At 40.5% G+C, this 26,298-nt stretch overlaps 1 protein-coding gene across 5 annotated transcripts in view; it reads left to right on the plus strand.

Annotated features, from left to right (window-relative positions):
• frs2a (fibroblast growth factor receptor substrate 2a) overlaps positions 1-26,298 on the plus strand; it is a 118,671-nt gene that overhangs the window by 18,099 nt on the left and 74,274 nt on the right. Inside the window, exon 2 of one of the 5 annotated variants that reach the window (XM_072267451.1) lies at positions 21,266-21,509. The exons of 2 other annotated variants lie outside the window; for them this stretch is intronic. The gene's annotated coding sequence lies outside the window, so the exon portion shown is untranslated. Of the gene's footprint in view, positions 1-699; positions 766-21,265; positions 21,510-23,216; positions 23,338-26,298 lie in introns of those variants that run through there. 2 more of the 5 variants (XM_072267452.1, XM_072267453.1) reach the window with 2 other exon arrangements.

The following is a 26,298-nucleotide window of genomic DNA, read 5'->3' on the forward strand; positions in this document are numbered from 1 at the left end:
TGCATGAACAACAATTTCTTGAACTTCCGGTAATTGCCCTTCCCCAACTTTCTCCGTTCCTGTTTCCCTCTCTCACCTTATCTACTTACCTGCCCATCATCTCCCTCTGCTGTTCCTCCTCCTTCACTTTCTTCCATGGTCTTCTGTCCTCTCCTATCAAATTCCCCCTCCTCTAACCCTGTATCTCTTTCACCAATCAACTTCCTAGCTCTTTACTTCACCCCCTCCCCAGTTACAGCTTCACCTATCACCTACCATCTTGTGCTTTTTCATTCCCTCACCCCCACCTTCTTACTTTGACTTCTCTTTCTTTCCAGTCCTGCTGAAGGTTCTTGGCCTGAAGCACCAACTGTTTATTCTTTTCCATAGATGCTTCTTGGCCTGCTGAGTTCCTCCAGCATTTTATGTGTGTTGCTTCATTTTGCCTTTTATTAACTTGTTTAAAGTTCATTTATGTAGTTCCTTTTATCACTTTGAAAATCATTTTTAAAGTCCCACCAATTGCAGAGTATGGTGGTTAAATGGTTAAGGATTTGTGAAGCAGAAGACATGATGTTATAGATGCATTCAACTTAAACCAATTGAGTTCTTCCTTTGCTGGTTCACTGGATTGCTTGTCATCCAAAATGTCAAAATTTGGCTATAACCCAAGAGCTAGAGAAGAATGTAAGCTTTTATGTATTGAAAATATTTAGCCGTGCTACTGGGAAGGAATAAGTAAAACTCTTGTGTCTGTGAACTTACTTCAACTCTTTAAGCAAAGAGGTAATTCTGTTTATAACATGAGAGGTTGCGGAGGGGTGGGGGAAGTGGACATGAATGTATTCCTCTGATCTCAAATGAATTTAACTGCACCCCTCCCCCCCACCACCCCACCACATTCCCAGCTTCAGCATGAATGCTAATGTTCCAGCTAAAATGTTAGTTCACTGAAGCAAACTAAACATCAGTGTATATATTTATATACAAATTATTGCAGAATTGATTTTTGAGGCACCTTGGCTGTACCAACTCGTAGAATAAACAGTATCTCACCAGGTACAGTGAATTCCAGGCATTCTTTTCGATAGTTGAAAGGTCGTCGTTATAACTTGCTACAGCCTTGGGTATTCAGGGAGACTTCTAAAGGCATTGCTTTGAATTTTGTTACCTGGGTGCCCCCAATTTTAAACTTTAAGAACGAGGAACTTAGATTTAAAAAGTTGCTTGTTAAACAGCTATTGTCGTCTGATTTTGATATTATAAGTAAATAGGTTGCTTCCATTGAGTCAAAAAATTAGAATAGTTAAACTAACAGAGGTCTAGTCTTACTACTTTTAGTTTACAACTTGTTTTAAGTATTGTTAAAAATATTCTTTCTGTCTTGTTGTAATATACTTAATTGTTCTATCCTTCCAATGTTTTTTTCAGCAAATGCGTAGCTTTATATTTTTAACCAACTGATTCATTTTTGAGAATGGCGTAATCTGTGGCCAGTAATGTGTTGCTAGTTCATCCCACTCTTGAGAAAAGTAGACTGTCCCTGCTTGTTTAAGCATGTTAATTTAACAGTTTTTTTTCTGGTTAAGAATAAATGTACTGGTAGAAAGTTGTTTACTTCAGCTGACCTATTTCCCACTATCTGTTTTTTACCAAGTTAGAAATGGTTTAAAAGCAAGACCACATGACATAAGAGCAGAATTGAGACATTTGGCCCATCAAGTCAGCTCCACCAAAGATTTTGTTCAGAGGTTGCTTGATTTTTAAACATATTCTAAATTTAGAAAATGGACTGCATGTAACTGTAGCTGGTGTCAAGCAAGAATTGCATATGGTTACCTTCCTTACCTGTCTTTGCAGGTGCTGGTATTGGTTGAATTCAGTCTCTCTTGCTTATGGACAGCACAGTAGCGTAGTGGTTAGCACAATGCTTTACAGTACTAGCAACTCGGGTTCAACTCCTGTCGCTGCCTAAAGGAGCTTGTACGTTCTCTCTGTGACTGGGTGGGTTTCTTCCAGGTGTTCCACTTTCCTCCCAAAGTCCAAGGACTTATCAGTTAGTGGGTTAATTGGTCATTATAAAATGTCCCTTGATTAGGCTAGGACTAAACTGGGGGATTGCTGGGTGGCACGGCTTGAAGGGCTGAAATGTCCTATTTCGCACTGTATCTCAATAAATAAATGAATCAGGAAGTTCCAGATTCAAGTCCCGTGCCACGTAAAGATGAGCAAACCAAGGTCCTCATTGCTGCATTAAGTGTATTGACTTTCAACTGATCAATATTTATCCCTACCTCAACAGTAATGAAACAGCTGACTAGATTATTATCATTTTGTCTTGTTAGAGTTTAACGCTTCTAATATTCAATTGTGATTATATTCAAGAAATGCTTTAGTGCCAATTAAGTATATTTGAAGTGTGGAGTGAACTAGCAACTCAGCACTGACCACTGCTTATACCATTCTCAAATGAATTAGTTGGTGAAGAAATAATGTAACAAATTTGCAGAAAAAATCTTTGCAAGGATAGAAAACGCATCTTTAAAGAAGATCAAGCAATTATGTGTTATGTGTGAGGGTAAAAAGAACAAGTCTCTCATCTAGTACAAGTAATATGCAGATAGAGGCAACTTAAGCTTCGTTCATTTTCAGCACAGTATAAATATTTTCATAGCCTCTTTATGTAATCCATCTCTTGAGTAATTGAAATGCACACACTACTCCAAATGTGGCCTAACAGAAGTTTTATACAGCTGCAATATGACTTTTCAACTTCTAAGTTCAATGCTCTGACTGACGAAGATGAGCTCGAAGAACGCTGCTTTACCATTCTTCGATCCACCTGTTCCCACTTTCAGGGAACTATAGGAATGCATCCTCAGATTCCGTTGTACATCAGTGCTTTTATGGGTTTTATCATTTACTGTATGGTTTCTTCTTGTATTTGACCTTCCAAAATGCATCACCTCACATTCTGCAAAGCCACGACCGACGAAGACAGCCAGCCGTATATTAATTAGGTCAGTCCACTTTTGTATAGGTAGCACATTGGGATCTGTTGCATCTGCCTGTTTTATCCAAGAGAAGGCAATCCTACTGACTATGCATTCTTGTGGGGTGGCACGATAGTGTAGTGGTTAGCACAACGCTTTACAGTTTAGGCAAACAGGGTTCAATTCCTGCCGCTGCCTGTAAAGAGATTTGCATTCTCCCCATGACCACGTGGGTTTCCTCCAGGTGCTCAGGTTTCATCCCACAGTCCAAAGACCTACCAGTTGGCAGGTTAATTGGTCATTGTAATTGTCTCGTGATTAGGCTAGAATTAAACCAGGGGATTGCTGGGTGACGTGGCTCAAAGGTCTGGAAGGGCCTATTCTGTTTTGTATCTCAATAAAAAAAAATTAATAATATAACACTCCCTTGAAAGTCCTTGAGGCTCTTTTTATTAATAATATGTATCTCTGGCACTGGATGTGTAATTTAAAGCTGAACAGAAGTGGGTCATTTGATTTTGTATTAAAATTATGTTTAAATCTAATCGAAATTTAGATTCGTGCAAAAAGGTGTGTGAGAAGTAAGAGAGAGATTTCTAGAACAAATTTATAAGTATGGAAGCTATTGATCTTCCTTTGTACCTGGACCTATTGAATCAATTGCAGTCACTGCTTGAAATCACTGAAAAAGTAATAAATAGTCTGTTTTCTTTGATTTGAATGCTCAGAATCTACGTTGTACAGATAGAAACATCTCATGGCAATCTCAAATGGATGTTATGCTATTATTTCATTCGGCGCAATCAGGAAAATGAGTTGGACAGATTTCCTTGTAGAAGTAAATGTAGATTACTTTCAGTTATGAGTGAGTAATTCAAGTGTTTGCTTGTCCGATAATTCGTAAACAGCTTAATTAAGCGGCATATTTATACAGTATGAATCATTGGAGAACACCATGTTTTACTGATATTTACTGCATTTATGTCCAATGAAATTGGTAATATTTGAAATAATACCCTGAATAGCTAAGGCTACAAAGGGCTAATAGATACTCTGAATTGTAGATGCTCTGTACATTTTGTATTCATGAGCTACTAAGAATCCAGCACTCCTGTAAGGGGGGACTATCACTTTAACCTGACTTGTCTGTTTATGAAGAATACTCAAGGAAGTGAACTAAATTTTTTTGTATTATCACAAACTATCTCTTTAAGTGTATTTTTGAAAATGTATTCTTTAATTTATTTTTGCTATTATTAAATACGAAGTTTATGAAAAGATATGTTTAGGGTTAGAAATTAAAACACTGCATAAAACAGAAACCTGAGATAAGAATGGAAGAGACGGAAGAAATCCGCTTGTCATGGAGCATCTGTGGAAAGAGAAGCAGTTAATGTTTCATGTCATTTACCTTCATCGGAACTGGGAACAAGAAAGTTAGTACGGTAGCAAGTTAAGTCCGACATGTTGGTAAATGGCCTCCTCTTGTCCCCTCATCCTTCTTTTCTCATGTGGTCCACTTTCCTCTCCTATCAGATTCTTTCCCCAGGCTTTCACCTTTCACACCCACCTGGTTTCACCTATCACCTTCTAGCTAGCCTCCTTCCCCTCCCCCCACCTTTTTATTCTGGCAACTTCCCCCTTCTCAGTCCTGAGGAAGGGTCTCATCCCGAAATGTTGACTGTTTATTCATTTCCATAGATGCTGTCTGACCTGCTGAGTTTCTCCAGCATTTTGTGTATGTTGCTTTGGATTTCCATCATTTGTAAACTTTCTCGTGTTTCTGATTAACAAGTTTACTCTGTTTCTCTTTATACAGATGCTGTTTGAGCTGCTGGGTGTTTTCAGCATTATTTGAGTATTTTGTTGTTTTGGGCAATCTATAAGTTAAAATCGGCTTTATTTGTCAAATGTACTTCCAAACATACAGTGGATCGTTTGCATCAAATCAGCAAGGATTGTTGTCCCACTTCTGGTACCAACATAATGTGCCTGCAACTCACTAACCCTAACTGTACATCTTTCCAGTGTAAGAAGAATCCAGGGCCCTCAAAGAAAACCCACACAATCACAGGGAGAACGTACAAATGTCTTATAGACAGCGGTGGAATTGAACCTGGGTTGCTGGTGCTGTCATTTTAGTATGCTAAGCTCTACACTACTGTGCCACACCACGGTAGCTATATCAATTCTGCATCCTCTGGAAAGATTCTTTCTCACTTTCTAATATTCAAGTTAGGTACTTGTATCAGTTCATGCATCAGTAACTGGAAATTTACACATTGAATGCATTATTTAAATCACAAATGAAGATAAATGAAGTGAATTATTAAGGAAGATTTAAACATAAAACTTGTACCCAATTGTGTAGATCAAAGTTGGGCAAAGGTAATGAGAGACGGGGGAAAGTTAAGATACATATCCCAAGATGGAGCTAGTGTCAATTCTTGTATGTATAGTGTAAGCTCATTTTGGCCAATATGCTACAATTAGACATAATGCTCCTAAGTTTGCCAGGGTGAACTCATTTGGAAGTTTTTAGTTCTAATTGCTCTTTTTTTGATTTCTGCTTGAAGCTATATACTCGCTAGATTTCTTTACTTGTGATATCTGGTGCGGTGATAATCTGGGAATGTTATGTCTTATTAGTCACTTGGTATAGTAGAGAAGAGCATCAACAATGGAATTTTATCCCAACAGTAGATAACCTATTTGGGTTTGGAGAGGAGCTGGGGAGAAAGGGAATGAATGAGATTTGGTTGAAAATGATCCACAAACAGATTATATTGAAAAGGACTGTTGAGACTGAGATTGATACTGATACCATCTGTGAGAACAAATTATAACTCAGCGCCTATCAGAATTCAAGTGTTAATTTTCTCAGGACAAATGTCATTTCAGTGTAATGTAATTTACTGCCAACAGGTCATCATGACTTGTGGCAGTAATGGAATTACTGGGAGTTGAAGCTAGAACTTTGCAAGATGTAAAATAATTTATTGAAAGGCTTGAAAATGCTCAAGCACCAGGGTGTTCCCAGTTTATGGCTGGAGTGGTTTTGAGTGACCTTTTTGAAAGGGTCACAGTAAAATGTTATAGAAATATAAAAATTACAATGAAATATCAACTGTATTCAATTACCTGTTTAAAAAGTCTGTGCTGTTTGGTGAGTAAAAATATATTCCTCTGGTTAATTGGCAATCAGCAGCACAAAATTTCCATTCCTTCTTTCCTTGCATTCCTTGTATGCCATCTGACGTGGTAAATGCAGGCTCACTCTTAAGTTTTAAGAATAAATTGGATAGGTACATGGATGGGAGAGGTCTGGACTGGATGCAGGTCAGTGGGAGTAGCGGAATAATGTTTCAGCACAGACTAGAAGGGCTGAATTGCCTGTTTTCTGTGCTGTAGGGTTCTGTGGTTCTTTATGATAATATTTAAAGCAACCTCAATGTATTAATTCATTTCAATTTTTCAGAATTCTAGGTTCAGATCATAACGTTCTATATTCTACAAGTATACTCAATTATAGACAATAGAACAGCAAATACAACTTGCATTTTGCTTTTACTATGGTATATGTCCCGAAATTTTTCACAGAAAGTTCAGATGTTGATAAGAATAGGAAATGATTGAAAGCATGAAGTAGCACAGAGCAGTAACATGTCTGAGTGTTTGCTTGGGGGGTTGTCGAAGGGAAATGCTGAGAATCCCCAGGTTGTATTACCAATAGCAGACCACCACACACCAGGGATCAAGAGTGAGAAGGTTTTGAGCAGACTGAGGACTTGGTAACAGGCAAGATACTGAAAAAGGATCTAGTGCTTTCTTGGCGTATATCATAAATAAACTCTTCTTGGGCTTCCAACTGGGTACAAGTATCAATTATAACCGATGTTTTGAGGACAAATTCTGCCATCTTCATCAGGGATGATGCCTAGTCATGTTTACTCCAGTGGTATTTATTGAATGCAATGTTCTGCTATTGCCGATTTCTCTGGGTAACCCAAACTGATACACTTCCTGTGCTCCTTGATGTGGGTTTCCACTTTGCGTCCTGTCTGGCCATTGCATTTACAGTGGCCATAGGATTGACTTAGACAGTACAAAACTACTGTGCCACACCAATGGCTTTTGGGACTGCCTAGTAAAGGAAGCCATTGCAATAAACTGGAAGAACATAGTTTTAACAGAGCCAAAGATCTCACTCTAAGTAAGAAGTGGAATTTGATTGTAAACAAGGTGGGACACCGGAAAACTAATTGGATGAGGACTAACCAATCAGGTGGAGTGGATTACGGGAGTGTGGAAGAAAATTAAAAAGAAAATTAAATTTTGTTGTCAAGCTTAACTAGCTGAGTATTACTCAAGACTTGGGTCATGAGGGTGACAAGATAAGGTGCAAACGCTGCCTTGCTTGTGCAAGCTAACAATAGCTAGAAATAGATCATGCCAGTTGTAAGGTATTGTTAACCTTTTTTGGAGATTGTCTAGCAAATATAGGAATTGACTGTAGACATGCATTCCTAATTTTGTGTATCGCGTGGTAGACTTGCTGATACTTAGTAAGTGCTTCTTGAAGCTGCTGACTAATTATGGTTAGCTGTTGGCTATTGCACAAAAGTTACTGTATAAATTTGAGATGTAACCTGACATTGGTGGAGACGTAAGACAACAGCTCCCCGAGATCACGTATTAAAGGGTTAACCTTATACAGAGGTCAGTGTCTTTATTTCTGTTCCCTAAAGAGTAAGGTCCCTCAAAGTAAGTGCAGTAGAATATGATAAATCAGGGTAAGTTCTTTGACAGGAGGTATAAAGGACTGGTGAAGGGGGGAGAAGATGGCGCAACGACAGTGCGCGCAGCCACTTCGGTGATGAATATCTGTTATCTGTCAGGTAGGGGACCATGCACAATTCTGATTTGATGGAGACAGACGTGAGAGCACAGCGGAACATCTGGAAAACTTCTGAAATGCCTGCTTTGCTGCCATTGCTACTGTGTGGTAACCGGAATCTCCGGGGCTGAAGGCCCCAAAATCCTCGGCTTTGTGTGTTTCAGCGGCCGGGGCGAGGTCGAAGGCGCTCGGCAGAGGATGGTGCTCGGGAGGCTGTACCAGAGAGGCTGGTCGGAAGCTCGGAGTTTTCGGACGGATGGACTCAGGGTCCGCTGGGGTCGGCTGCTTCCAAGGTATCAGCAAGTTGACGGTGCCCGGAGGTTTATGGCAGGGAGTTTCTCCCTTTTGCCGCCTGCTATCGGGTACTCGGGAGTCGATCAACTTGGGACTTTGAGACTTTTTTTTACTGTGCTCATGGTCTGTTCTTTATCAAATTATGGTATTGCTTTGCACTGCTGTAACTATATGTTATAATTATGTGGTTCTGTCAGTGTTAGTCTTTGGTCTGTCTAGTTTTCTGTGATATCACTCTGGAGAAACATTGTATCATTTCTTAATGCATGTATGCATTTCTAAATGACAATAAAAGAGACTGAGTGTTCTCATAATCTAAATACCATAGGATTAGGCATGCCTCAGCATCATCTCTGATGAAGATGGTAGAGTTTATCATTGAAATGCCAGTTATAATTGATACCTTTACCCGGCTGGAAGCCTGAGAGGAATTTATTTGATGCAGCCAAAAGTCGGTGATAGCCAACCATCTCAAGAAATCATATTTGTTTCACAACTTGCTGTAAAAGTAGAATATTTGCATCAATCAATCTTACTTTTAAGAAGGAAACCACAATACAGCTTCTTTTTCCAACAAATTGATGGCTTCTAGCTGTACCAGACTTTCTTTGCGAATGCCACTGAGCTTTGGGGCAAATATTAATGTATTAAAACTGTGAAAATGCTGGTTGGTCTGAATCTTAAGAGTTGTAATTTCATTTCATGTAATCTGGAATGCCATTCTGCAAAAGTATTATAGTAATATTGATGGGCAGCGCTGACTAAGGTAAATGATTTATTCCTTGTATACAACCAGAATCTGGTTTGTAGGCATTTATTTTCTCATGGGGTGAGGACATCACAGGATTTTTAAAAATTATTTAGAGACACAGAATGGAGCAAGCCCTTCCATCCCTAACAGCTTTTGGCTGAAAGGAAGTTAAGAGTTCACCACATTTATGGACTTACAGATGTATAAGAATTACATTTGAGTATTGCAGCATTCCAGGAGTTGCATGGTCACAGTTGGTGAGATTGATTTTTAATTCCAGATGTTTTTCCATTAAATTTAAACTCTTCATGGTGCTATTTGAACTTTTGTGTCTCTGGGTCAATGGTCCAGAATACTGACTGCTAGTCCTTTCTTTACTAGTAAATGTTCATGGGTTGTGAAGTGCTTTGAAAATAAATAATATGATGACATGTAAATGTGAGACGCTCTTCAGAAATGCAAACTAGGATCTCTGAAATAACAAATTTAATAAAATAAGAAATGCGGGTAGTAGGCAGGTCATTCTGCATATGTGAAGAGAAAAGAACAGTTAACATTTCACATCATCAGCCATTTCTGAGATGTTTGTTAGTTTGACATTGGGAATAGTTTATTTTGAGCTCTCTGCCATCTGATTTCTGAATGAACATCAAATCCATGAAGACTACCTCATTACTTTTTTATTTCTATTTTTGCACTAATTACCTAAGTTAGTATATATACTTTTTTTTTCCTTCTGGTATGTATTGCGTAGTACTGTTGCCACAAATACAACAAATTTCACATCATGTGCTGGTGATATTAAATCTGATTCTGATTATGCCCAGTGTGTTCAAGGCAAGTCTGACTAAACAGTTGGTGACAGTTATATAAGATGGTAGCTTTTAATGTTGATTATATACTGAGTATTTGAATTCATTGTGGCAGTTCTCTTTCTGAAACATATGTTTTTTTTTTCTCTGAGCTAAGAATTTTTTAAGTTTATAGCTCCCTTTTAAAATCTGAACCACCATGCATTCCTCAAATGACACAAAAGCAGCCATTAAATGAGGCAGAAAGAAATTGAGAAAAATGTAGCAATCACAATGAAGAGTACCAGAAAATGAGCCAGATAAATTCTGTGTGTCCCAATGGATTTCATTGGCATAGCTGAACTGCCTGAAAACCAGTGAAAGTTTCTACTGTTTGGAGTGCATAAAGACAAGTCTTTCAAGGCTTGGTCTTCATTTTAAAATTTTTGAACTGGTAACTGGAGTTACAAAGGGTATAATGCCTCCTTGGTACTAGGATGAAAGATGTCACGAAATAGAAAAATACCTAGGAATTAAGGGAGAGAAGCCAAAAATCTATGTAGGTGCAAATGTCATTTGAGTGTTTGAGAAAGATGTTTGAGGAGGACTACAATAAATGGAAATGACAACCTCTAGTTCAGTTTCTGTACCCTTTTCAAGTGTAGCTTCAGTTCAATTATTGTACACATCTCAAGTGTCATCTTAAGGATTCAAGCTTAGTTTTATGGATTTAGGCATTTAACATGCACTAGCATTCCAGTGGGAAGGAAATGATTTTTTTTTAAGCATTGTATCAAAACTTGCCCAATGGCCATCACTTTATTTTGGGTGAGTGAAAAAGAAATCCATTCCACTATTCAAAGAGTAGTAGTCTCTTGAAAGTTTTACACAAGTGTGTGAAGTTACCTTAACTAGAGAGAAGGTTCTTGGGAAACTGAAAGATCTGAAGGTAGATAAGTCACCTGGACCAGATGGTGTGTACCCCAGAGTTCTGAAAAAGGTGGCTGAAGAGATTGAGGAGGCATTAGTAATGATCTTTCAAGAACCACTAGATTCTGGAATAGTTCCAGAAGTCTGGAAAATTGCAAATGTCACTCCACTCTTCAAGAACGGAGAGAGGCAGAAGGAAGGAAACTATAGGCCAATTAGTCTGACCTCAGTGGTTGGGAAGATGTTGAAGTCAATTATTAAGGATGAGGTCTCAGGGTACTTGGAGGCACATGATAAAATAGGCCATAGTCAGCATGGTTTCCTTGTGAAAATCTTGTCTGATAATTCTCTTGGGATCCTTTGAAGAAATAACGAGGAGGATAGACAAAGGAGATCCAGTGGATGTTGTGTACTTGGATTTTCAGAAGGCCTTTGACAAGGTTCCACACATGAGGCTGCTTAACAAACTATGAGCCTGTGGTATTACAAGAAAGATTCTAGCATGGATAAGGCAGTGGCTGATTGGCAGGAGGCAAAGAATGGGAATAAAGAGAACATTTTCTGATTGGCTGCCAGTGACTAGTGGTGTTCCACTGGTGTCTGTGTTGGTACCGATTCTTTTTACGTTATATGCCAATGATTTGGATGATGGATTTGACGGCACTGTTGCAAAGTTTGCAGATGAAATGAAGATAGCTGGCGGGGCAGGTAGTTTTGAGGAAGTAGAGAGACTACAGAAGGACTTAGATAGATTGGGAGAAAGGGCAAAGAAATGATAGATGGAATATAGTCTTGGGAAGTGTATAGTCATGCACTTTGCTAGAAGAAATGAAAGTGTAGACTATTTTCTAAATGGAGAGAAAATGTGATGAACTGACTTGGGAGTCCTTGTGCAGGATTCTCTAAAACTTAATTTGCATGTTGAGACTGTAGTGAGGAAGGCAAATGTAGTGTTAGCATTCACTTCAAGAGGACTCGGATATAAAAGCACTGATGTAATATTGAGACTTTATAAGTCACTGGTGAGGCCTCACTTGGTGTATTGTGACACTCACAACACACTGGAGGAACTCAGCAGGTCGGGCAGCATCCGTGGAAACGATCAGTCAACGTTTCGGGCCGGAACCCTTTGTCAGGACTGTAGGGGGAAGGGGCAGAGGCCCTATAAAGAAGGTGGGGGGAGGGTGGGAAGGGGAAGGCTGGTAGGTTCCAGGTGAAAAACCAGTAAAGGGAAAGATAAAGGGGTGGGAGAGGGGAAGCAGGGAGGTGATAGGCAGGAAAGGTGAAGAAGGAATAGGGGTAAACACAATGGGTAGTAGAAGGGGACAGAGTGAAATAAGGATAGGGGAAGGGAATTACCAGAAGTTGGAGAATTCTATGTTCATACCAAGGGGCCTCTATTTCACTGTGCCCCCTCCCCCAGCTGCTTATCACCTCCTTCATGGTTCTGCCTCCTTCTACTACCCATTGTGTTTTCTCCTATTCCTTTTTCACCTTTCAGCACATCTTTTCTAAGATAAGGGGCCCAAAACTGCTCACAATACACCAACACAAAATACTCTGCAGATGCTTGGGTCAAAGCAACACTCACAACACGCTGGAGGAACTCAGCAGGTCGGGCAGCGTCCGTGGAAACAATCAGTCGACGTTTTGGGCTAGAACCCTTCGTCAGGACTGAAGAGGGAAGGGGCAGAAGCCCTATAAAGGAGGGTGGGAAGGAGAAGACTGGTAGGATCCAGGTGAAAAACCAGTAAGGGGAAAGATAAAGGGGTGGGGGAGGGGAAGCAGGGAGGTGATAGGCAGGAAAGGTGAAGAAGGAATAGGAGAAAACACAATGGGTAGTAGAAGGAGGCAGAACCATGAGGGAGGTGATAGGCAGCTGGGGGAGGGGGCAGAGTGAAATAGGGGCCCCTTGGTATGAACATAGAATTCTCCAACTTCTGGTAATTCCCTCCCGCTCCCTTCCCCTATCCTTATTTCATTCTGCCTCCTTCTACTACCCATTGTGTTTTCTCCTATTCCTTCTTCACCTTTCCTGCCTATCACCTCCCTGCTTCCCCTCCCCCACCCCTTTATCTTTCCCCTTACTAGTTTTTCACCCGGATCCTACCAGCCTTCTTCCCACCCTCCCCCGCCCTTCTTTATAGGGCTTCTGCCCCTTTCCTCTTCAGTCCTGATGAAGGGTTCCGGCCCAAAACGTTGACTGATCGTTTCCACGGTTGCTGCTCGACCTGCTGAGTTCCTCCAGCGTGTTGTGAGTGTTGCTTTGACCCCAGCATCTGCAGAGTATTTTGTGTTGGTGTATTGTGAGCAGTTTTGGACCCCTTATCTTAGAAAAGATGTGCTGAAACTAGATAGGGTTCAAGGAGGTTCATGAAAATGATTCCAGGATTGATTGGCTTGTCATATGAAGAGCATTTGATGGCTCTGGGCCTGTATTTACTGGAATTCAGAAGAATGAGAGTTGACCTCATTGAGACCTATCAAATGGTGAAAGGCATTGATAGAGTGAATGTGGGGAAGATGTTTCTTATGGTGGGAGAGCCTTAAGACCAGAGGGCACAGCCTCAGAATAGAGGGGTGTCCTTTTAGAATGGAGATGAAGAATTTCTTTAGCCAGCGAGTGGTGAACCTGTGGAATTCTTTGCCTTAGGCAGCTATGGAGGTCAAGTCTTTATGCATATCTAAGGCAGAGGTTGATAGATTCTTGATTGGTCAGGCCATGAAGGAACATGGGAAGAAGACAGGAGATTAGGGCTGAGAGGAAAATTGGATCAGAATTGATGAAATGGTGAAGCAGATTTGATGGGCCGAATGGCCTAATTCTGCCCCTATATCTAATGGGCTTATGGCTGAGTAGCCCACTCCTAATTCTAATTTATATTATTTGTTTTTGTGATGAACTTATTACTGTGGTGTATGCTTTTCAAGGATTAGATGACCTTATGAACTCATTTGGCTTAATGAAAGACTTTACTGGAGAGTATTGACTGTTTGCTCATGTAAACTATTAGAAAGGCCTTGTGCTTATAATAGTTCTTATTAAAGGCCCTAGTCAAAGGATTTTTTAATTTCTAAAAAATTTTCTATGATTACTTAATGGGAAATATTGAAATACAATCACAAGTATGGTCTGGGAACTTACTAACTTGTGACCTTTTCTCAAAATAAATTCTGCATTGTACAGTTCTTAACTCTGCTGGCAATCTGTGGTAAATAGAACACAGAACAGTACAGCACTGTGCAGACCCTTTGGCCCACGATGTTGTGCTAACCTTTAACCTACTCTGACGTCAATCTAACCCTTTCCTCTCACATAGCTGCATTTCTTTTCACCCACTTTCCTATAAGTGTCTCTTAAATGTCCCTAAAGTATCTGCCTCTACACCACCTGTGATAGTGTGTTCTATGCACCTCCCCCACCCTCTGTGTAAAGAAACCTTCCTCTGACATCTCTTCTATAATTTCCTCCATCTCTTTAAAATTTTGCTCCCTTATTAACTGCTCTGGGGAAAAAGTCTCTGGCTGTCCATTCCGTCAATGCTTCTTGTTCACCTCTATCAAGTTACCTCTCATCCTCTTTCACTCCAAAGAGCAAAGCCCTAGCTCACTCAAACTATCCTCATAAGGCATTCTCTTCAATCCAGGTAACATCCTGGTAGATCTCCTCTGCACACTCTCTGAAGCTTCCACAGCCTTCCTATAATGAGGGCACCAGAACTGCACCCAATAATCATAAGTGTGGTCTAACCAGAATATTATAGAGCCTCAACATTATCTTGTGGCTCTTAAATTCAGTCCCTTGACTAATGAAGGCCAGTACACCATGTGCCTTCGTTACCACCCTACCAACTTGTGCAGCAACTTTGAAGGATCTGTGGACATGGACTCCATGATCCTCCAGTCCCCCCCCCCCCCACCCCACCCCATTGCTAAGAATCTTAACATTAGCCCTGTACTCTGTCTTCAAATTTAAACTCCTGAAGTAAATCACTTCACACTTTTCTGAGTGAACTCCATATGCCACTTTTCAGCCCAGCTGTGCATCCTAAAATGGCCCGTTGTAACTGTGACAACTTTCTATACTATCTACAATGCCACCAATCTTTGTGTAATCTGCAAACTTGCTAACCCACTATCCCACTTCCTCAACCAAGTCATTTATAAAAGTACAGAGCAAGAGTCCCAGGAGTAGTCTGGTCACTGACTGCCAGGCAAAATTTGCTCCATCTACTTCTGTGGGCACACCAATTCTGAATCCATGCAGCCCGGTTTCCCTGGATTCCTCGCCTCCTGATTTTCTGAATGAGCCTACAATGGGGAACCTTGTCAAACTCCTTACTAAAATGCATATACACTGCATCCTCTGCTCTATCTTCATCAATTTGTTTTGCCACATCCTCGAATAATTCAACCAGGCTCATGAGGCACAACCTGCCCCTCAAATCCATGCTCATCAGACGATGCTTCTCCAAATGCTTGTAAATCTTGTCTCTAAGTACAGTGGCATGCAAAAGTTTGGATACCCCTAGTCAAAATTTCTGTTACTGTGAATAGTTAAGTGAGTAGAAGATGAACTGATCTCCAAAAGTCATAAAGTTAAAGATGAAATATTCTTTTCAACATTTTAAGCAAGATTAATGTTTTACTTTTGTACAATTTTAGAGTGGAAAAAAAGGAAAGGAGCACCATGCAAAAGTTTGGGCACCCCAAGAGATTTGAGCTCTCAGATAACTTCTACCAAGGTCTCAGACCTTAATTAGCTTGTTAGGGCTATGGCTTGTTCACAGTCATCGTTAGGAAAGGCCAGGTGATGCAAATTTCAAAGGTTTATAAATACCCCTGACTCCTCAAACCTTGTCCCAACAATCAGCAGCCATGGGCTTCTCTAAACAACTGCCTAGCACTCTGAAAATTAAAATAAATGTTGCCCACAGAGCAGGAGAAGGCTATAAGAAGATAGCAAAGCGTTTTCAGGTAGCCGTTTCCTCAGTTCATAATGTCATTAAGAAATGGCAGTTAACAGGAATGGTGGAGGTCAAGTTGAGATCTGGAAGACCAAGAAAACTTTCCGAGAGAACTGCTCGTAGGGTTGCTAGAAAGGCAAATCAAAACCCCTGTTTGACTGCAAAAGAGCTTCAGGAAGATTTAGCAGACTCTGGAGTGGTGGCGCTCTGTTCTACTGTGCAGCAACACCTGCACAAATATGACTTCATGGAAGAGTCATCAGAAGAAAACCTTTCCTGCGTCCTCACCACAAAATTCAGCGTCAGAAGTTTGCAGAGGAACATCTAAACAAGCCTGATGCATTTTGGAAACAAATCCTGTGGACTGGTGAAGTTAAAATAGAACATTTTGGCCGTAATGAGCAAAAGTATGTTTGGAGAAAAAAGGGTGCAGAATTTCATGAAAAGAACACTCTCCAACTGTTGAGCACGGAGGTGGATCGATCATGCTTTGGGCTTGTGTTGCAGCCAGTGGCACGGGGAACATTTCAATGGTAGAGGGAAGAGTGAATTCAATTAAATACCAGCAAATTCTGGAAGCAAACATCACACCGTCTGTAAAAAAAAAGTGTTGAAGATGAAAAGAGGATGGCTTCTACAACAAGGTAATGATCCTAAACACACCTCAAAATCCACAATGGACTACCTCAAGAGGGGCAAGCTGAAGGTTTTGTCATGGCCCTCACAGTCCCCTGACCCAAACATCGTCGGAAATCTGTGGATAGACCTCAAAAGAGCAGTGCATGCAAGACGGCCCAAGAATCTCACAGAACTAGAAGCCTTTTGCAGTGAAGAATGGGCGAAAATCCCCCAAACAAGAATTGAAAGACTCTTAGCTGGCTACAGAAAGCATTTACAAACTCTGATACTTGCCAAAGGGGGTGTTACTAAGTACTGACTATGCAGGGTGCCCAAACTTTTGCTTCAGACCCTTTTCCCTTTTTGTTATTTTGAAACTGTAAAAGATGGAAATAAAAAAAAGTTTTCTTGCTTAAAATATTAAAGAAATGTGTCATCTTTAACTGTATGCCTTTTGGAAATTTTTATCTTTTACTTGCTTAGTTATTCACAGTAACAGAAATTTTGACCAGGGGTGCCCAAACTTTTGTATGGCACTGTATATGTAGGGCAGAATGAAATGAATGACTTTTTGCTCCCTCTGAATCTCGTGCTTCTGTGGGTGGGGGAGGGGGGAGGTGGAGGAGCAGGCCAGGTATGTATGTTAATGCCATTTAGTAGGCATGTTTCCTTAAGACGGCCAATTCTAATATGCTGAAGCCAGGGTAAAAACTGAAGCTGATAGTCTTTTAAGATGTTGAACATTATCGTGTGTGCTGCACATCTTTTTACGTTGAATAATGTAGCATCTACATTTAGGGCTGCATTTCAGTAGCCTTGCCTGTATAGATTGTACAACCAGTGTCTTCCAATTGGGGGGAAAAAAAGGGGTAAAAAAACCAGGTCATTTAATCAGGAAATGATGATTGAGGTATATTTGTTGAGTCCTTTAAAAGTCTGAAGACTGTTTGAGAAAATAAAATAAATGGCTTTGTTGCTTAATGAAAAATTAGCTTTATTAGAATAAGGTAGGATGAGAATTCTCAATAATAAAAGCCTGAGAGAAAGATGGTACGGAATTTACACCGATGATCAAAACAGGAAAGTACAGAGGACCCACGGACCACAGTAGTGTTGACTAAAATAGAATTGAGAAAGAAGACAAAATTTAAGTGAAGGCAGGGAAGAAGAATGCAGATTGGAGTTGGGCAAGATCTTTCTCCTGTATGAGAGTACAAGAGACAGGTTGGGGAGAAAAAAATCACCAGTGTGGGAACATTATCAAATATTGACAGACTTGGGCATTTTAGTCTATTTACTGTTTTGAAGAAAAATTTGTTCAAAACAGGAAATTGATCTTCATAGTTGAGTTATGGGAGTTGAAGTTGAGGTCAGAGAACAGTCACCAATTTGGTGATGAACTAATAATGAAGAAAATGAGATAATATGTCATAAACCTAGTCCAAACAAAATTTTCCACAATTTCGCTTCAATTTTGAGCTAAATTAAATGTTCTCTTTTTATCGATTTCTTTTTATAGATCTTTTCTCTATCAGTTTTAGGCTAAATAAGTGCAACAGCAAAGTGTTTGAAAATTACCAAGAATCAAACATTATCTGTTTTTTTAAAAAAGTTTCTTGAAGGCAGTTATATTAAATTTAATGCCAGTCACTGTTTAAAATACACTTACGTGAAGCTTCCCTCCAAAAGTAATTTAAAAAATCACATGCAGTGACCATTCCTGCTACACCCAAGTGTTAATTTTCCTTAAATTTAAGTGTCTTTGTTAGATCTTTTACAGTTTTACAAATTGCCTCCCAAATGGATTGTAATTTTCATCCTGCATTAGGAAGAATCAGAATCAGGTTTAATATCGCTGGCATATGTCATGAAATTTGTTAAGTTTACATCAGGAGCACAATGAAATATATGATAAATAAATGTGGAGAAAAAACTGTCTATTAAAGAGTTAAGATAAAATAGGTAGTACAAAAAAAACAAAACAAAAGTAGTGAGATAGGGTTCATGAGTTCAATATCCATTTAGAAATTGGTTGGCAGAGGGGAAGAAGCTGTTCCTGAATCATTGAGTGTGTGCCTTCAGGCTTCTGTACCTCCTTTTCGATGGTAACAATGAGAAGAGGGCATATCCTGGGTGGTGATGGATGCTGCCTTCCTAAGGCATTGCTCCTTGAAGATGTCTTGGATACTGTGGAGACTAGTACCCATGATGGAGCTGACTAATTTTAACAAGTTTCTGCAACTTACTTTGATCTTGTACAGTAGCCCCCCCCCACCGCCACGCCACATGCCAGACGGTGATGCAGACAGTCAGAATGCTCTCCATGGTATATCTGTAGAAATTTTCGGGTGTTTTAGTTAACAAACCAAATCTCCTCAAACTCCTAATGAAATGTGGCCTCTGTCTTGCCTTCTTTATAGCTACATAAATATATTGTGTCCATGTTCAGTCCTTAGAGATATTGACGCCCAGAAACTTGAAATTGCTCACTGTCTCCCCTTCTGATCCCTCTATGAGAATGAAAGTGGTATGGATAGAGTGAAGGATTAAGGGTGAAGAGTTTGAGCCTGTAACACTGAGGAGGTTACAATCTGGATATTCTGTAGTGTGACTCATCTGTGACTTCCAAAAATTTTCCTAAGTCTGCAAGACAACCAAAGAATATCCTGGATGTATTTACCTCAATGAAAGCTCTAGAAACATGGAAGCGCAGCGATATACAGAAGTCCAATAAGTAGTTTGTTGGGAGCAGGTTAGATCTTCAGAGATCCTGACACCCAGGAACTTGAAATTGCTCATTATCCTCACTTCTGATCCCTCTGATGGTTAGTTCATGATCCCTTGGCTACCCTATCTGAAGCCCACAGTTAGCTCTTTAGTCTCACTGATGTTGAGTGCAAGGTTGTTGCTCTGACAAGACTCAACTAGCTGGATATATCTTGCTCCTGGATGCCCTCTCATCTCCATCTGAGATTCTACCAACAATGTATATTTAGGCAAATTTATAGATGGCATTGAGCTGTGCATAGCCACACAGTCTCGGGTATAGAGAGAGTAGAGCAGTGTGCTAATTACACATCCCTGAGGTGCACCAGTGTTGATTGTCAGTGAGGAGGAGTTATTAATATCAATCCGCACAGATTGTGGTCTATCAGTTAGGAAGCTGAGGATTCATTTGCAGAGGGGGACGCAGAGACCCAGGTTCCCTAGCTTATCGATCAGGACTATATGAATGATGGTGTTAAACGCTGAGCTATAGTCAACGAGCAGCATCCTGGCATAGGTGTTTGTATTGTCCAGGTGATCTAAAGCCATATGAAGAGCATTGAGATTGCATCTGCTGTAGTGATTGTGGTGACAGGTGAATTGAAATGGATCCAGGTCCTTGCTGAGGCAGTTGTTCATTCTGGCCATGATCAACCTCTCAAAGCATTTCGTCACCGTAGATGTGAGTGCTACTGGGAGATAGTCATTGAGGCAGCTCACACTACTCTTCTTGGGCACTTGTATAACTGTTGCCCTTTTGAAGCAGGTGGGACCTTCTGACTGTAGCAGTGAGAGGTTGAATACTCCCGCCAGCTGGTTGGCACAAGCTTTCAGTGCCTTACCAGCTACTCCCTTGGGGCTTGCCACCTTACAAGGGTTCACCGTCCTGAAAGACAGCCTGACATTGGCCTCCGAGATTATAGGGTCACAGGGTGCAGCAAGGATCTTCTCCCTTTCAGAGCAGGCATGAAGGGCATTGAGCTCATCTGGTAGAGAAGCACCGCTTTCATTCATGCTATTAGGTTTCGCTTTGTAGGAAGTACTGCTACCACAAAACAACAAATTCTGTGGCATTGCCATTGATATTAAACTTGATTCTGATCAACTCTTTATCTGTGATGCTACATTTCCAAAAAAAAAGCCGGACAAGCTGTTTATGACAAGTTAATTCTTACTAATGTTGGTTTCTGTTCTGTAAATCTAAGCTTAGTTTTGCTCTGGGGTCTCTTGCAAAAACAAGAGAAAAGAAAATGTAATATTTTGTACAAATGTCCTTTATTTGAGATTGCCAACATCTGTAGTTTTTAACTTTTCATAAGGAACAATATTTTTTGTTTTTTAAAAAGTGGATAATTTGTGACAGTAAATAAAATTTAAAAAAAAAATATATAATCTTTTTAGGCAACACAGTAGCTCATTCGTAAGGCCAGTGATGTTGTGGGGATGGAACTGGACTCTCTCACGGTGGTGTCTGAAAAGAGGATGCTGTCCAAGTTGCATGCCATCTTGGTCAATGTCTCCCATCCACTACATAATGTACTGGGTGGGCACAGGACTACATTCAGCCAGAGACTCATTCCACCGAGATGCAACACAGAACGTCATAGGAAGTCATTCCTGCCTGTGGCCATCAAACTTTACAACTCCTCCCTTGGAGGGTCAGACACCCTGAGCCAATAGGCTGGTCCTGGACTTATTTCATAATTTACCGCATAATTTACATATTACTATTTAACTATTTATGGTTCTATTACTATTTATTATTTATGGAGCAACTGTAATGAAACCCAATTTCCCCTGGGATTAATAAAGTATGACTATGACTAACTAATGGAGCTTCTGCCTCACAGTGCCAGAGACTCGAGTTCAATCCTGACCTTGGGTGCTGTCTCTGCAAAGTTTGCAAAGTTCATTAACCCGCTGACCGTATAGGTTTCCTCCAGGCTGCTCCATTTTCTTCCCACACACCAGAGAGGCGTGATTTGTTAGGTTAATAGGCTGCTGCAAATTACTGCATATGTGTAGGTGGGTGGTGGAATCTGCAGGAGTTGATAGGTGTTGAGAAGAATATCAAATGGATATAATTATAAATGATAGTAAAAATGGTTACAATTAGTAAATGGGCACTTGATGGTCAGTACAAGACTTGGGGCTGTTTCTGTGTTGTATCTGTTTTTGATATTTTTTGCCATGGAATGTGGAATTATGCTGTACCTTCATTCAAAGAGTTGGAACAGCCAGATGATGACACACTATCCTTGTTGTTTATTTATTTTCAGCCCTTCGAACCTTGCCATCCAGCAATCCCCTGGTTTAATCCTAGCCTAATCACAGGACAATTTACAATGACCAATTAACCAGTACGTCTTTGGACCGTGGGAGGAAACCAGAGCACCCGGAGGAAATCTACGCGGTCCTGGGAGAATGTGCAACCTTCTTATAGGCGGCGGCAGGAATTGAACCCTGGTTGCTGGTACCGTAGAGCGTTGTGCTGACCATTACGCTACTGTGCTGACCCAGCAGGTGCTTCATACTTGAGCTGTGCATGCTCTTGCATTGACCACGTCAAAAATCCTTAAAGCCTTGGCTAAGTACTATTTTAAATCCAGAGTGTACAGAGTGCTGTCTTCTGCAGAATAAGTTGGTTGCAATACTTCCAACAAAAAAAAAACTGCAGGTGTTGGAAATCAATCTGCAAAGCAATGATAGAGTTGGAAGTGCTCAGCACGTCAGATGGTATCTGTGGAAAAACAGACATCAGTCAGTCGGTGTTCTAGGTCTCAACAGTGGGCTTTCAAACTTTTTAATGTGAATGTGACTTGTTTCACTCAGTGTGAGTTGCTTCACTCTGATTTATACTGTCTTGAAACTATGTATTCATGTGGCGTATTAACTACTTTAACCTGAAATTAGTTAATAAGTAATTTTACGAATAAATTTGCATTCCAATTTAAATGATGTTTGGTAGAAAAGCTTGGTGAAATGTAGTCATAGTCATACTTTATTGATCCTGGGGGAGATTGGTTTTCGCTACAGTTGCACCATAAATAATTGAATAGTAATAAAATCATAAGTAGTTAAATAGTAATATGTAAATTATGCCTGGAAATAAGTCCAGGACCAGCCTATCGGCTCAGGGTATCTGACCCTCTAAGGGAGGAGTTGTAAAGTTTGATGGCCACAGGCAGGAATGACCTCCTATGACACTCTGTGTTTCATCTTGGTGGAATGAGTCTCTGGCTGAATGTACTCCTGTGCCCAACCAGTAAACCACTGTTTACATTCAGTATAACTGCATATCATAAAGGTCAGAATAAGTTATGGTCAGTGAGATAGAAGTGTGTGACACAGTAAAGTGAACTTGCTAATGCACCAGGTATTCTGATGGTCACACAGTATAAAATATACATAACTATATATGACGTTGGAACGTTTACTGATACTGTGAGCTACCCTTACCACATCCTTGAGTTGTGTTGTTGGTGCAAATGACACATTTCATTGTATGTTTCAATGTACGTGTGATAAGCGAATCTGAGTCTAAAATAGGAACGGTGTACTAAACGCAACTGCATCACGATACATGTTTATTTATTTAGAGATACAGTAGGTCTTTCCAGCCCTTCGAGCCTCGCTGCCCAGCAGCTTGCGACAACCCTCGATTTAACCCTAACCTAATCATGGGACAATGTACAATGACCAATTAACCTACTAAGTGGTACATCTTTGGATTGTGGGAGGACTATTACACTATTACAGTGGCGCACTATTACAAAGATCGATTCCTCCTTGGTTTTAAGCAATTTGAAGGAGCACTGAATCCGAAATGATAATTTTAGATCCTTTTTAAAATTAGTCTAACATAAAAAAATTATTCTTGTGTTCTAGGAATTATACCTGAAATGTTGAGACTTGTTGTTGGCGAGCCTTATCCTCATGTTATCAGTACATTCTCTTCAAGGGAACAAACACTTTTCATTTCATTCCTGCTTTAACAGTCAGTCTGGGGAGACAGTTTCCAATGGCGAAGGAGGCTTTGGGATTTTTATACACCGGACCATAGAATGCAAGTACCAGTTCACTGGATTGCATAAATGAAATTGGCTCACATCCAGTGAAATCATACAGCCACATTGGTTTCTGGAACTGAGGCTCGTTTACAGAGGGAGACCTAGGCGTCTGCAGTCATCTACGCTTCAGTAGTACGAATGTGTCGTCTTTTATACCTTTTTTTTGAAAGGCAACAGGGCTGTAGTTTGTCTAGCTGAAAGTGCTCAAATGCTGACACAGTTGGAATTCATTTTTAGCAATGTGGAAGGTTCTGGATACCCTGGCAGCTGCTCCATGAGAGGTTAGTTTGAGAGCGTGCTTCACCATGAGGAACAGGCCGAGAATGTGCTTTGCCAACAATCACAAATTCTGACAACTTTTTTTTCTTAACAGTTCAAATCCAAGCTAAACAAAACTGCATGCAGAATCTGTGTAGCAGGGCACTATGTCTGACCCAAGGTTTAAGGAAATGCGGCCTTTTCCTTTGGGTGTCACTTGTGACCCAGTCTCAGTGTAAACCAGGCCCCCGTCTCTACTTTGAATAAAAGTGACGTGGGAGCCGAAGTAAACTCTTGGCCTTGTTTGAAGTGATATAAAGGTTCAGATGGTAGCATAGACAGCTTTAAAAGACCAGCTGGTCATAATAGGAGTGCTTGGTTGCTAAGGTTACCAAGGCTGTTAGGGAAGAATGCAGCCAAGAGGGCAAGCTCTTGATGTGTGAGTTGAAGGAAGGAATTTGGTGTGATCATGCATCAGCCCTTCTAATCACACACTCAAAGGGGGTTGTGTGGGTGTGATGCAGAAACTACAGTGGGGCTTGTGTGCATGTGGTTGTGGTATTCTCCCCCGCTCTCAAATGGATCAGCAGGCCGACAGCACACTTTCTTTATAAGTTGGGTTTTACTCACTGCCGCCAGATTGTCGTAAGTGGGCTGTGTAATTTTGAGTAGTCTTCTCCTAGTGACTGATTGGCAACATTCAGCCATTTGATTACAGAACCAGCAGTGCTCCTTCATTACAAAATGCATCTAATGTTTACCTCCCATCGTATTCTGCGATTTTATGATATTACCACACTACAAATAGGCCTATTTATCTTTTAAATGATTGTTACAAATGAGGTCTAATGAGCTGGTGTCATGCCTAATTAGTCACTAGCTTCATGGACAAATGATTTGGAGGTCTCAAATGAGTTGTCATCAAGGTGAAGACAAAGAATAGAACATACACCCAGGTTGTTGCAGCTCAGTGGATGCTAATATATATTTTAACTGCTTTTGATATATAAATTTTGTAAAAGTTTCCCGAGTTTCAATGTGTGTACGAAATTGAAGAATCTTGATGTGACAGACATTGGAGTGTCCTGTCCATTTCCTCAGTAAATCGTGTGTTACTGTTTAAATCGTGTACTACTGTTCATGCATGGTTTTGGGTTATGTGGCTGAAACATATTGCTGTGCCGGGGTCCGGGTCCCAGAATGAGGCACTACCCGGTGCTTGGCCAATTTAAGTGCCGGTCCAGATGGACAGGAAAGCCCGAGTGTCAGGACTGGAGGTGAGGGTTAGGCTGCTTTTGCTCACTCTCCTGCAATGTCCATTCTGCTCTCTGCAGTGCCAAGGATGTGTACCGTTCTGGCAGGTGTCTTCTCCATGAGTTTTGCAGTGTTTTTGCCCCACTAATATGTTGAACTGAGATCGAGCCTACTCTGGCTGCTCTGAGAGTAGATCTAAGGACTCAGTCCGGTTTGGAATGCTGTCATTTGCTCCTATTGTTTGAATGGTGTGTGTGTTTTTCCCCTCTTTCTCAGCACAGTGGTTATGTTTTTTTCAATTGGGTTCTTAGTGTTTCTTGCTTTATGGCTGCCTGTAAGCAAACAAAGTTTAAGGTGTATAATTTATACATTCTTTGATAGTAAATGTACTTTGAATCATTGAATCTTAAGAAGCACCTTTTCTATTCTTGACAGCTAGTAGTGTAATCAGAGCCTGAGTAACGTGTTACCTTTGTGTCAGCAAAGAAAGATGCAGTTGAAATTAGTGATAAATGTGGGCGATTGTGGAACCATACCCACAAGAATTTTGGCCTTGAACATCAGAGATAAAACCACACTGTCACATGATTCACATTTCTGAAGTTAAGTGCAGTCTTCATCATGAAGTGGTCTGTGATACAGCATGTGGCCATACCAATAATTAACAAATCTTGGATTGGCAGAATAAGGGGGTGTTTACTGCTAAGAATAAACTGTAGCATAATCACAGATTGATTATTTGGAAGCAGTGTGGTTCTTTTCCAGAGGAAAATTATTCTACAGTTCCCATGCAGCCCTTTTCTCTATAACAGTTTAGAAGTTGGAAAAACCAAAAGGTGGGGTGAAAAAGCTACCCAAAATATTTAAAAATAATCCAGTAGTGTTGCTGGATTTGGAACTCCATCACTCTGAAGCTGTATATTTCTGTTATGTCACAATACTCAACCCTGCCTCAATAAATATGTGACTTGTTATTTCTTTGGCATTGGATAAATGACTACGTCTTACCAAGCTCTCATCAGTTTGATCATCTTCCCAGACCAGTGACATGTCACATGAGCTGCAGGCAGAAGTGCCATCCATAAATATACCAGCACAGAAACAGGCGCTTTGATGAGGCAGGTCCTCACTGGCCAAGTGAATCCTATTTTATTTCCCCTCTTTCTTAACATCTCTCTCCAGATTTTACCACATCCCTTGTTGATCTGGAAGAATGCTATCCCTGAAATTGTGGGATAGCACAATTGATTGTACTTGGCAAATTATTAAATGAAACAAACTTTGCTCCTGTGTTGTGTAAGTCTAGCCATTACTACCAGTAGTCTATGTATGTATAACCTAGGAACACTTGCTCTCTTAAAATTTTGAAAACATCATAGGACGTGACAGAAGTTCAAGTTTTAGCCCTGTTATAATTCCTTAAGGTTGTCATAGCTGGGGGTGGTGATGGAGACAAGCTCCCACCACCTATTAAATGCTCCCAAAGGCATGTGCCTCAAATAGCCTCTGACAACCAAGTCCAGCTCCTGGCCTTCACATGTGGCTTAGCTACTAAGCCTGGTGGAATGGTTTCTACTGAGGAGAAGGGACAATGCGGGTTACTGGCTCCTTAAAACCAGTTGCTTCGGGCAGATGGGGCTCATTAGCTGTGGTTGGCAGCTCATCTAGGAGAAGAAAAATTCTGATCTCAAACCAATGCTTCCTTGCAGCTATACTCAGTCGTGGGGAAG

The sequence above is a fragment of the Mobula birostris genome, chromosome 9, assembly GCF_030028105.1.
Source record: "Mobula birostris isolate sMobBir1 chromosome 9, sMobBir1.hap1, whole genome shotgun sequence".
Taxonomy (NCBI): Eukaryota; Metazoa; Chordata; class Chondrichthyes; order Myliobatiformes; family Myliobatidae; genus Mobula; species Mobula birostris.